The following is a 13,279-nucleotide window of genomic DNA, read 5'->3' as shown; positions in this document are numbered from 1 at the left end:
CATAATTCCCAAGTATTATTCACCTGACTGAAGTTCTTCTAGTGTCGAAATTTGCCATTAGATGGCAATACTTTGGACTAGATTCTTGTATCCCTCTCCTAGTCCATTCAGGATGACTTATTTACCATTTCTGCTGGATTCAAGAGTCTCTCCTACTGTTGCAAGTTGATTGTGGTAGTCTTTGATCCGGAGTATATAAGCATGACCAGTCTTGCTGCTATTGTGGAAACTCTAGTTGATTTGATTTCTTAGTGTGAGAATCCTGGATGTGTTCTTGGACTCCTAGAGAGCTGCGAACATATCCCATGCATCTTTAGATGTCTTAACGGTGTTGAGCTGTCCTAGCATGACATCTTTTACATTCTGCTTGATTAGATGATATGCATATTTATCTTTCTTATCCCATTCTGCCTGTGCTCGGGCAATGGTAGGATCTGCTATAGGTGCAAAAACTATTTGTGTAGCTGGAGATCCTAATGTAGATCCCGTTGTTGGTGCTGTGAGTGACAATAGGTGGAGTAGAGCTACTGCTGGCTAGATCGTCCAATGGTCTAGGTGTAGATCCATCGACATACTCCCATTTGTCCTAATGTATAGGAATGGTCTCCATTTGGTATTTCCATGTGCCGTAATTAGAGGTTTCTAGCTTAGTAGATGCCTCCAAATTGAGATTACTAGTCATAGACATGGTGCAAGAAATGTACTTAAAGTGTCATGAAAATCACTGTTTGAATCAATTGCAAAACATTGACTGTAGCAAGTGAAAAGTAAACTATCGATGAAGGTAGAACTGTAATAAATATAATTCGATCTTAATTACAAGGCTTGTGGCAAATGATGTCAAGAATAGCCAAGAGGCTTTACAAGGTTGAAATGATCTGTACAATGCCCTGAAATAGCCAAATAGGCTTTACAATGTTGGCATGTGTGTGTGAAATCAAATCAGGTACTATCTGCTCACTGAACAATCGGCAATGCCTCTGAACACTCTGAAGTCTCTGCTCACTGAACTGATGACCATCAGGTTTCAGGTAATGTGATGATGTGAAACCGTATGTGAGCGTATGGACTGACTCTGAGTAGGAACTAGTCGGGAATTTTGGGCATGGATTAGATTGGCAACTTGGGAAAATTCAAAGCGTCCCCTTTATGGCGATCTAGTCTACTCTGATCTAGATCTATACCAACTATCGATCGATGAAAGAATAGCAAATAATTTCTTTTCTTTGGTTCTTTTTAAGTAATGCATTGTGTAGAGGTTGATGTGCATGTAGGAAGTGGATTTGTCAGTGAGGCTCAAAAGTGAGTGATACTTGCACCAAAATGTATGCATGATGCGACGAGCGCATAGAGCACAAAAAATCGATCGTTTCATCTTTTTGTAGCACCCTCAAATTCCTCCTAGATCAAGAGGAACGGCTTGATCTAGGTGGAGAGGCAAAAAAGGAGTGAAATGTGCAGTGATGATATGGCACTATGAGTCACATGCAAGGATGATGTGGCACTATGCTTAGCAAGAGGTGTGCCTGTGAAGCACTGTGGTAGTTGTGTGTACATGCAAAATGCTAAGTGTGCCAAGCAGGGGGTCAGAGTGCCACATGGCACTACTAAGGTGGTAGGTTATGAGGCCTGTTGAGGTGGCAACTGTACCTTCCTACTGATGTGGCAATGCATAGGGGTTGATGACATGGAAGCACTGACATGGCATTAATGACATGGACTATTGATGTGGCACCTACATGGCCACTACTGATGTGGCAAGGCAAGGTGCCACATGACATCGCAAGTGGATAAGGGGTGCCACATGGCACAAACTTTACCACCCTTATAAAGGACCCAGGGTATCATTTACCCGAGTTAGTTGACCATTAACTAAACCACGGTTAGGGTTAACCAACCTTATCTGTTGCCATGTGTACTCATCACTCATATACTAACTGAGGGTCTCAAAATGTAACCAGGGTTACATCTAATCTGCCACGTTTATTTTTCTATGGTGGTACGTGGAGACATTGCAAGCTAGGCTGTGGTCGCCGCCGCTGTGCGATGGGAGCGCTAATGGAGTCGCTTTTGTCGCACTGCTTGTGCGATGGGAGCACTAAAATGTGGGCATCGTGGAAGCTGTGGGCAGAGCGTATGGAGCAGGAGAGCTCGCAGGTGCTTTTGCTGGTGGAGTCAGCCGTGGAGAAGGCGTGTGTGCCCATCTACAGAAGTCGTTTCGTCGATGGAGGAGGGAGCTGTTTGGAGCAAACGTTGACTAGAGAGGTCTACTTTGGAGAAGCTTAGGGCCTTAGAGCTTTGGTGTGACTATGGAGCGTGGGCGTTTGCTGAGCATGGAGTGGCACTGTAGAGTTCGATTGGAGGTGTTGTAGAAGGCTATAAAAGGTTGGGAGGCACCGTAGTTGTTCTGGTTGGCCGTGTTGGCTTCTTGTCGTGTTGTTTGTCAAGCAGCCACTTGAAGGGAGCTTGTTGGAGTGCTGATTTTGTTAGAGAGGCCGATCGTCGGGCTGTGAGCATTGTAACGGCTCGTGTCAAAACTGGCAGAGCTTACAGGAAGTTGGCTCAGCACTGTGTGCTGTAGGCTGCCCGTAGAGTAGTTGATGGAGACGACTACTAGTAGATAGGCATCATGGGCTACTAGTAGATAGGCATCGTCCATCGGAAGTCTAGCACTGCATTGTGAAGTTGTTGTTACTGCCTTAGTTGGAGCTTGCCTTAGAAGTCAAGGCTTGTCACACACAATCTCTCAAACTCATGAACCTCTTAAGCTCACTAAAGAAAACTCTCTCTCTCTCTCAGGGATTAAGAACCCTCATTATCTCTCTCTCTCTCTCAAAATGACGAACACTCAAGCTCACAATGAACTGAACGGAAATTCTTCAATGAACGAAATTTCATAAAGGAATGAACGGAAATCTTTTTCAATCAAATGGACGGAAATCTCTTTCATCAACGGAATGAATGGATGCTCACTCAATCGGTCTCAATCTCTCAATCTCTCTCGCACTCTCAAGGATCGCAATGCCTCAACGGAAGGCAAGGGAGCTTTGATACCATGACAAAATATGAAGAGGGTAGAGGAGAAGAGTGGAGATGAGGAGAGAGGGCATAGCTAGAGAGCACACCACAAATGACTAATTGTACACTAGATTTAGTTGAAAATGTAGAATATATACAAACCCATTTAGGGTTAGGGTTAGGGCATCCAACCCTTTCCTTTATAGCACTCTATTGGGTTAGTGCTATGCACATATGATCACATGATGTTGAGCGTGATCTCTCAACAAGCCTTTTATCAAAATTTAATTCGCCCTCTACTCTACCCCTCTCAAGGCCATCCTCTAATAGTTTTAGTTCTTGACCCCTAAATCTCTTTGATACTATGACTCCAAAAACTAACATCATTACTAAGACATTTAATAGACCCCATGCACACTCTCAAAGGCTCTACATTTGATACCTTGACTCTAAAATCTACTACCATTGTTAAGACCCCATTAATAAGACATTAAATTCATCCCACATACACCCTCCAAGGCTCTTACATTTGATACTTTGACATCAAAAAACTACCACGATTATGAAGACCCCATTAGTCTTAGGAATTATGCTCAATTTTTTGGGAGTTCAATTATCATTTGGAAATGTTTTTTTTCTATTTGTGGGGATAAAGTTGCTACCTTATATTAATAGGGGTGGTGACACCCAAAAGAAAACCAATATAGAAAAATTCAACCAACTCAAAATATGGCATACTGCCCATGGCCTACGTCACGCCGGAGCACAATTTACATTTAATAAAGGGAGCACTCCACATCAAATAAACACAAAGTACCTAGAGACCCATTTACGCTAATAGATAGATTCATGTCCTGCAATACACTCTTCAACAAGGAACGCATGAGACTACCTATCACCTACAACTGGAGCTCCTTCATCAAAGACCAACCCTCTTGATTCCCTAAATGGCAAGAAAGACCGTGGCACTTAAATACAGCCAAATTTTTGCCATTGTGGATGTGAACCCCTCCGAATCACCCATAAAAGGCACTCTCCAATTGGTTTTGCAAGTGAACATAGAAACCAATCCAGCCCATCTCACTACAACCTCAATGCATCCCAAAATCCCACTAGCAATCAAGCACTACCAGAAAAGATGCCACAAGACCTCACTAACTGATGGCATAAGGGGCAAAGGGAGCTAACATCAATCGTCTCACCACTTTTTCTTTAATAGGTAGCCAATTATGCACAATCTTCCACATCAAGGATTTTGACTTCCCCACCTAACACCCTTTCCAAATGCCAATGAACCTATTTTTCGACCAACATGATCCTTGTCTTGCAAATTCCCACTTAGAATCTAGGGCAGCCACCAAATATCTTTTCTCCATAAGATATTTATACACCACTCTAGCAATAAATTTTATGAGGTCCACCTTCCCTCCAATCAACCATCGATTTCCTCTCTAATTATTGGAGATAACATAATTGGTAGGCAATTGTGGGATGCATCTTAAAACCTCAACAACTATAGCTACCCCTCCCTATGGTTAACATGAAACAACACACCAATAGAATCTATAAACTTCCAATCAACTACAATCCCATAGTTCCTACCACATCCTCACTCATTTTCTCTACAGGGTTCTAGCTCTTAGCAAATCGATCAAGGCCAACCGTTTGACGTCCTTAAGCATAGCCCGACTCCACCATATGTTTTTAACTAGGATTGGCAACAATCTCAAAACCTATGATTTTTTGGGCAAGAAAGGAGTAAGTATCATTGTACCAACTCACGTGATGTTGAGAGCCTTTCCCCATTTCCACAATCCACTTAGTGAATCAACCAATGGCACAAATATTCAAATATAACCATTTATTTTGAGCACGGTGCTCACAGCCTCTGGAGTGTCAAAGACAACCTAGAAAAAACCTCATCCCAGAAGACGAACATCTAAAAGTTGTGGAGTCAGGTCTAGGTGAAGAGCTGCAAGCATCCAGTCTCTGGCTTGGGATTTGGAAGGGTGAGACCCAAAGATGCATGCGATCAACGTGGTAGAGCATTCAATCTCTATGTCCTTCTTGAGCTGTTGCAACTCGTCTTCAGAAAATGTGAGAGTTTTTGTAGCCGGTGGAGGTGGAATACGATTGGCTGACGGAATATCCATCGCCAATCGAGGTGAGGAGGCCAATTCAAACACTTCTGAGGCTCCGTCCGCTCCACAAAACATTGCGGGAGAAGGAAGGAGGGGGGAGACAAGGAGGGTAGGGAGCAGGGGAGAGGAGAGGGCTGAGGCAAGGGATAGGGAGCAAGGTAGAAGAGAGGGGGGTAGAGGAGAGCAAGGTAGGATAGGGAGGAAGAGGTGGGGGGGATAGGGAGCCGGGAAGAGGGGGGATGAGGTGTAGGAAAGGGAGCGGGGTAGGGGGCAGAGTAGAGGGTGCGGTAGAGGCGGAGGGAGGGAAGGGAGTGGGGTAGAGGCAGAGGGAGGGAAGGGAGTGGGGTAGAGGGCGAGGTAGAGGGAGGGGTAGAGGGCAAGGAAGGGAGTGGGGTAGAAGGCAGGGGTAGGGAGCAGGGTAGAAGGCAGGGTAGGGAGCAGGGTAGGGGTCGAGGTAGAAGGCCATGTAGGGAGTGGGGGTACGAGGCGAGGTAGGGAGCAGGGGTACGAGGTGAGGTAGGGAGCGGGGGTAGGAGGCCACATTCCAACGAGTCATGTTCACAGCTTTCAAGTCATTTTCTGAATAAGTTTTTACAGGTGTTCTTGGATGATTTGTGCATCCACTCGAACAAAAAAGACCACTTCAAATGTCTTGAAGCAGTTCTAATCAAATGCAGGGAGTATGGCATCTCCCTAAATCCAACAAAATGCCAGTTCATGGTCACCCATGGAGTTGTTTTGGGACACATCGTTTCTCAACATGGGATTGCAACTGACATGGACAAAATCAAAATCATCATGGAATTCTTGAGACCAATATCTAGTAGCCCCAAACCACCTTGATTCTCTAAAGGATATAGTGCAGTCTACTTCTATCCCCCTCCTCAGCCCATAATAACCTCCTCAACATTCTTTCAACCTCATCCCAATGGCAATTCTTCAAGTTCCACATAGAAGCCAGATAACTTGTAGTAGCCAATAGAACATGCTAAATAATCAACCTAGATAGAGCATTCCAACCTAAACAAATGCCTTGCCATCCACATAATCTCTACTTAAATTTATCACAAAATCACTTAAAATGCTGCTTCAGGGTCATGCCTAACCCCCAGGGGGCACCCATGCATCTAACAATGTTGCTTCTCCCCACCAGGTCCTCAACCCAAGCCGACCTGGACCCTTGGTACACCTAGGAACACTAGAGTGAAGGAAAGATTCCACGAAATCACTGACACTTCAACACCAACAAACACAAATGATCACCCCACACGATCATTACAAATCATCTCATACATGCAACACAAACAAAAAGAAGCCCTTGCCTAGGAAACGAGCCTCATACATCGCAATCAAACTCTAGAAATTTGTCAAGTTTACTAAAGAATGGAACTCTCCTCGTGAAAACAAGTACACAACCCCTTGAACCAGTTCTTCAAATGCAGGCATATCCATCAGTAGTGGAATGGAGCTTTTCGACCAAACTCTTACCAACCCTTATACTCAAAATCACGAGCCCTTAGTGAAATATCAATAGGTGGCAAAACCCTTGCTTCCTCCTCAAAAATCTTTAAAGACCCTCCACTAAGGCAGTTAGCAACAGTATTAGCATAGGAAGGCTTACACTTCTCTAGGACACTTTCTTATCAGATGTCGCACCAGCTCTATCCTTAGCACAACCCTTTCTTTCTCACCAGTGCCCTTAGATATTGGGCTTGCCACCCATAAAAGCGTCAAAATCACTACTCACTGGATCGTCGTGATTGATGGGCTTGCTTACTCTTCACTGCATGTCCTAGAGAGAGGACATCCTTGCTCTCCAAGAGGATGAGCTCCTCAAAGGTCAGCTCCAAATATTGAAAACTTTTTCATAATTTGGAAACTTGGAGAGCATGCATGGGGTCTAAGGCATGCATAGGGCTCCACCTTCCATGTTACTCCTTACCTCCGCTCGTAAATTAAGGGCTAGAGCTACCCATGTTCGTCCACAATGCATTGGATGTATCTAGGCCGTGGGCACATGGATGGTGCACTAGTCTTTAAAGACCCATAGAAGAGGGTGAAGGTCCTTCTAAGGGCCTTTACACACTGCCCAAGTCCCTCCTTGCCAAGCCCTTTGTTACAGGGGTGTGGTGCCACATTGAAAGAGATTATTGGATCCACCAAAAAAGGGGTGGACAAAGTTGGGCAGCTAAGACCCCCACGAGTGGGGATTTTACACAGTTGAAGGTATTTGTAAGGTCCCACCAGGCAAAAGGGAAACAAGTTAAATGGCTTTTGTCATTCATAAGGCTGACCACCATAGGTTCACAAACTTTCCCTTTGATGTTTACAACCTTATGTATGAGATATTTGGGAGTTCATGAAATGTGGATCCCACTGCTGACGTGGTGGAGACGTCTAATGATGGTACCTCTCAAACTTATTTTGCTTTATTTTCAAACATATATATATCATAGCGTTCGATTCTTCGCTTGAAGTCTTACTTGTAGTGCGTGTTGTAGGAATCGATGATCACGAAGGAACTATCAAGAGCCCCCATATGCCTACGGATGAGTGTGGGGACTAGGATCCTGTCAAGGTTCCAATGGAGAAGATGGATTCATCCACTAGGATATACAAGAAGACGAAGAGGTGCACGATTGAGCAATGCATGGAGGAGAGAAACAAAGCCATCCAACAATCCTTGCATGAGGCAGAGGTGGCGCATAACAAGAGGCACAAGGAGACTCTGGAGGCACAGAGGGCATCTAGTTAGGCCACTCTTGAGGCACAGAGGGCATCTAGTCAGGAGCTCTCATCAGCGTTAGGATTGTTAGCTCAGGCCGTAATGAAACTTGTTGACAAACTGTGACACTTCTATCGCTATCTTTGGTAGCACATGGATTTACTGTGGACATCAGCATTTTTTTTTGTTTGTCTTAACTGCTTGTGACTCATTCGACATTTACATCGGGTACATTTATCGACACAAACTCTTTATCTCTCACTCTCACTCTTTATCTCTCTCTCACTCCCCCTCTTTTATTTAGAATCAATTAACACAAGCAATGAGAAATATTACTATTAGAACTATGTCCATTATTTAATCTAATGTTATGAATTCTAGTTGTTTGAGTAATTTCTTTTAACAATGTGGTACTATTTCTTTGAATGTGTTGTATTAAAGTGTAGTAAGGTGGTATTATTTCTTTCAACAATGTGGTATTATGTCTTTGAATGTCTTGAATTAAAGTGGTATGTATTTGAATGTCTTTGAATGGTAGGTTGGATGGACCAAGAAAATCGTGGCAGAAATGCCTACGTTATGGCCCTGTCGGGTGTCGCGACAGCATTGTCTTTATGCTGGCAGGTGTGGCAAGGAGGATTGCTCATCAATGAAGATGCAATGGATGTGGATGGCGAGGGAGGTTTGTAGCTTGACTTCAGCTTGAGCTTCTTGCACTTATTCGACACCTTGAAGATCCTACCATGGGTCGGTAGTACATCAAGCCTTGTTCCATTCAATGGTGGAACCATTATGTTTTCTTTGTCCATGCAGATGACCGATGGTTTCGAGAGGTACTACACTTGCCATGTGGGTTGTTCACCTCAGTTTGTGTGACTCTCCGGGAGGACCTGGAGCAAGGCACCATTCCGAATGGCCTACGGAATGTGGAAGATTATTCTCTGTGGAGAGGAAGGTTGCAATTTGCTTGCCATGGTGGGCATCTAGCATCTGGCATGAGATTTGTGCACCTATCAGAGCAGTTCAATTGCAGGAGGTCAATAGCTTGTCACTTCATACGATAGTTTGTGGGCACCGTTCACTCCCAGCTCTGTCACAAGCTTCGGTGGCCAATGACATAGTCAGAGTTGTCAGATGTGGAGAGGAGATTCGAGGAATTGTAGGGGTTTCCGAATTGTTGTGGGTCAGTGGATTTTACTCACATTCTGTTAGAGCTTCCTGTGAAGGAGGACAACACACACTGGTACGACAAAGATAAGAACTATGAGCAGAATGAGTTCTGAGACTGAAGCTTCAATCGTAGCCTCTAACTGAAATCAAATCTCCTCTGAAGCTTCCTGCACACATAAATGCAAGTTGGAACCTAGCCACAGTACATAGGGGTAGATCTATAGCTCTCGCGAAGCCTCCCACCGGTTGTGTGCATTCCAGTCATCCAATCGATCATCATCGATTACATGGCAGCATTAGGAGCAAAACTGTATACACAACCAGACACGAGGGAATAGGTTTTTGTTCAGGGTGGCATCAAAATAGGCATGGAAATCGTACGAGGTCTTCCCTAGCATGGGAACGTCCTCTAATGAATAGCCCAACAATTTGGGAAGAGGAAAAAGCTAAGAGACCAAGCCCCCACTAGCCCAAGTCTCTATTTTTTCCCTTTTGTTATGTCAACTATAATACCGTGTGACCACGGTATAAGGCGGGAAGCCAGAGTGTTGAGTCTCCTCAAACCTCGAGGGCTTCTACTCATAATCTTCCACCCGACCATGGATTCCTTTCTCTTGGAGCCCCCTCAACCTTCTTTCTTTTTTTGGCTCCCTCTAGAATCCCCCCTCCTTGCCCAGCACTTGCCACTTGGCCTCCAACTTTGGTGCCACATGTCCCACAAGGGACTCCTCTCTTTATAGCCCTCTCTAGGACTCCTTATGCACCACCTCATAAATGCCTAGACCTAGGTGTGACCCTAGATCTAAGCTCTTTAGGCCCTATTAATGCAAGTGCTGTCAAGCCCTCTAGCTTCCCGCCTTATACCGTGGTCACACGGTATTATAGTTGACGTAACATTCCCTTCCCCTTAAGAATTGTTTACGTCCTCGAAAACAAAATTGGGAAACCTCCTCTGGAGACTGCTGACATTTTCCCATGTTGAACTCTCTTTAGATCTATCTTTCCACTTAACTAGACATTCTTTCCATATAGTATGTCGCGTTCTTTTTTCTTGTGTATCTAAAATTTTTTCCAATCCTCTTAAGTGTTATGAATGGTCCACAATACCTAGGAGACAACTTCGGACATTTACCTATTTTTAGAGATTCTAAAGATTCAGGTACCTTAAGGTAGACTTTCTCATTTACTTCAAACTCCAACTTTCTACGGTGAGGGTTTGCATAACTTCGTGCTCTATCTTGAGCTCTTCTTATGCTATCTTTAGCAATTTAATGATTTGATTCATATCCTCAAGAAAGTCTTTGGCTGCTTGAACCTTCTCTTTTTCAAGTCCCACTGTCATTGGGGCTGTAGGTTGAAATCCATACATCATCATGAATGGACTAAAGCCTATAGCTGAATGTTTGGCACTGTTATATGCAAATTCTAATATGGGCAAATAATGTTCCCAATTAGTTTGCTGTTTACTTACATATGCTCGAAGCGTATCCTCAATGATTTGATTGACCCTTTCAGTTTGACCATCACTCTGTGGATGATCCGCGGTGCTCATATTCAATGAAGTTTCCAACCTCTTAAACACAGCCCTCAAAAAATGGCTGTTAAATTCACTATCCCGGTCACTAACAATACCAGTAGGTAGCCCATACACTTTATAGATATGCTCCACAAATAGCCTAGCTAATTCTGGAGTTTTAACATCTTCACTGATAGGAACAAAATGAGCCATCTTGGTCAATCGATCCACAATTACCCACACAGAGTTGTGCCCCCTCTGTGTCCTAGGTAGTCCCACAATGAAATCCATGGAGATGCTTTCCCATTTGCCAGATGGAATCTCCAATGGGTGTAGGAGACCTCCTACCTTAAGGCGTTCAGCCTTATTGACCTGGCATTTTTGGCACTTCAATACATAATCTTGGACGTCCTTTCCTATTCCAGGCCAAAAGAATTGTCTTTTCAGAAGTAGATATGTCTTCTGAATTCCCGGGTGTCCAGCACTCGGACTATCATGACATTCAAAAAGGATTTGGTGCCTAATGTCATTATCATCCGGGACACATACTCTGCCCTTGTAGAGTAGGTAGCCATCTTCAATAGTATATTTTCTCCACTTGAGTCCTTTATCACCAACCTATGGTGTGTCGCCATTTCCATGCGACTTCTCAGTGAAAGCCTCTCGATTAGTTGGATCCCTGTTATTAATTGCTTTCCATATTTCAGAGAAGTGAGGATCAAATTCACATTTCCCTTTTAAGGACTCTAGGAAATCATTCTGAAATTGAGTAAAACTCAATTCATTAACAATCGGCATTCGGCTTAGAGAGTCTGCTACCACATTAAACTTCCCTTTCCTATATGTCAATTGTATATCAAACTCTTGCATAAACTTAGCCCATCTAGCTTTTCTACCTTAAAGCTCTGGCTGATTACAAATCCATTTAATGCTTTCTTAATCAAAGATGATCTCAAATTTTGCACCATATAAATAGTGCCTCCACTTCTTTAAAGCATAGACTATAGCATATAGTTCTTTTTCATATGCCGAGTAATTCCGTTGGGCACGATCTAGCCTTTTGCTTTCAAAAGCTACTGGTCGACCTTTTTGTATAAGTACTGCCCCAACAGCAAAATCACTGGCATCTGTCTCAACCACGAATGGTTCATTGGGATCCACTACTTTTAAGACAGGAGCTGCCGCTATAGCTACCTTTAATTTTTCAAGACTTCTCTTTTGAGGTTCATCCCATATGAAGATGTTTCCCTCGAAAATTGCCATGCAACTTTCTTCTTGTCTGCACACTGCTGCTATGCATAGCCGAGAGCAAATCAAAGGGCTTGCCTTATCACGTTGATTCGCGGGCTGCTATAGTAGATAGCCTTAATGAAGCAGCTGCATAGCGTAGGTATGATTCATAGCTTTGAAGCTCTCGACTCCCAAGTTCCAAAGCTACGTAAATTATGACCTTGAACTCAGTCCAGACAGCGACGAATCACGATCTTCGTGAAATTTGAAGGTTTTAAATCTCCTCAATCCATCAATCACGACCGGCTCTGATACCAATGTTGAGTCTCCTCAAACCTCGAGGGCTTCTGCTCATAATCTTCCACCCGACCACGGATTCCTTTCTCTTGGAGCCCCCTCAACCTTCTTTCTTTTTTTGGCTCCCTCTAGAATCCCCCCTCCTAACCCAGCACTTGCCACTTGGCCTCCAACTTTGGTGCCACATGTCCCACAAGGGACTCCTCTCTTTATAGCCCTCTCTAGGACTCCTTATGCACCACCTCATAAATGCCTAGACCTAGGCATGACCCTAGATCTAAGCTCTTTAGGCCCTATTAATGCAAGTGCTGTCAAGCCCTCTATGTTACGTCAACTATAATACCGTGTGACCACGGTATAAGGCGGGAAGCTAGAGGGCTTGACAGCACTTGCATTAATAGGGCCTAAAGAGCTTAGATCTAGGGTCATGCCTAGGTCTAGGCATTTATGAGGTGGTGCATAAGGAGTCCTAGAGAGGGCTATAAAGAGAGGAGTCCCTTGTGGGACATGTGGCACCAAAGTTGGAGGCCAAGTGGCAAGTGCTGGGCTAGGAGGGGGGATTCTATAGGGAGCCAAAAAAAGAAAGAAGGCTGAGGGGGCTCCAAGAGAAAGGAATCCGTGGTCGGGTGGAAGATTATGAGCAGAAGCCCTCGAGGTTTGAGGAGATTCAACACCTTTTGCCCGATGTAACACCTCCCAAGCCCTTACAACCCAAGTCTCTATTTTTGGCCTACCACAAGGAGGCCTTAGTGAAGGCGAGGGCTGCTTCCAAAGCGAAAAATCATTTTCTTAGTTTTATTTTGTAAATACTCTTTCGTTCCATGAGTGCCTCCAATTTCTACCATTTCTCCCTCTTTTCCTCATTTCTATTTCAAGGCCCTCTCTCTCTCTTTCTTCCTCTCTCAAGCTCTCAAGTTTCTCCCCACTAGATCTCCATGCCCACATTATCGCAATGCAACTAAGAAGCAGCACCCTTGCTCCTCCATCTCCTCCAACTCCTTCTGGGCAGGCCTTGACATACTCCAGTACGAAACCTTTCCAGAGGGTATGCTGTTTTCATAATCATGGATGGTGGTAAATGAAGGGCCAATCCACCCGTACCTGTTCTTCACCTGATCCACCGTGACATATAGCCCTCTCCTTGTGCACATCTCGGCAATGCGTGTCCATTTCTCTTGTGTA

This window comes from Dipteris shenzhenensis, chromosome 29, assembly GCF_047967505.1.
Source record: "Dipteris shenzhenensis isolate YYH24624 ecotype China chromosome 29, Dip_SZ_1.0, whole genome shotgun sequence".
Taxonomy (NCBI): domain Eukaryota; kingdom Viridiplantae; phylum Streptophyta; class Polypodiopsida; order Gleicheniales; family Dipteridaceae; genus Dipteris; species Dipteris shenzhenensis.
This window is presented reverse-complemented; position numbering follows the sequence as displayed.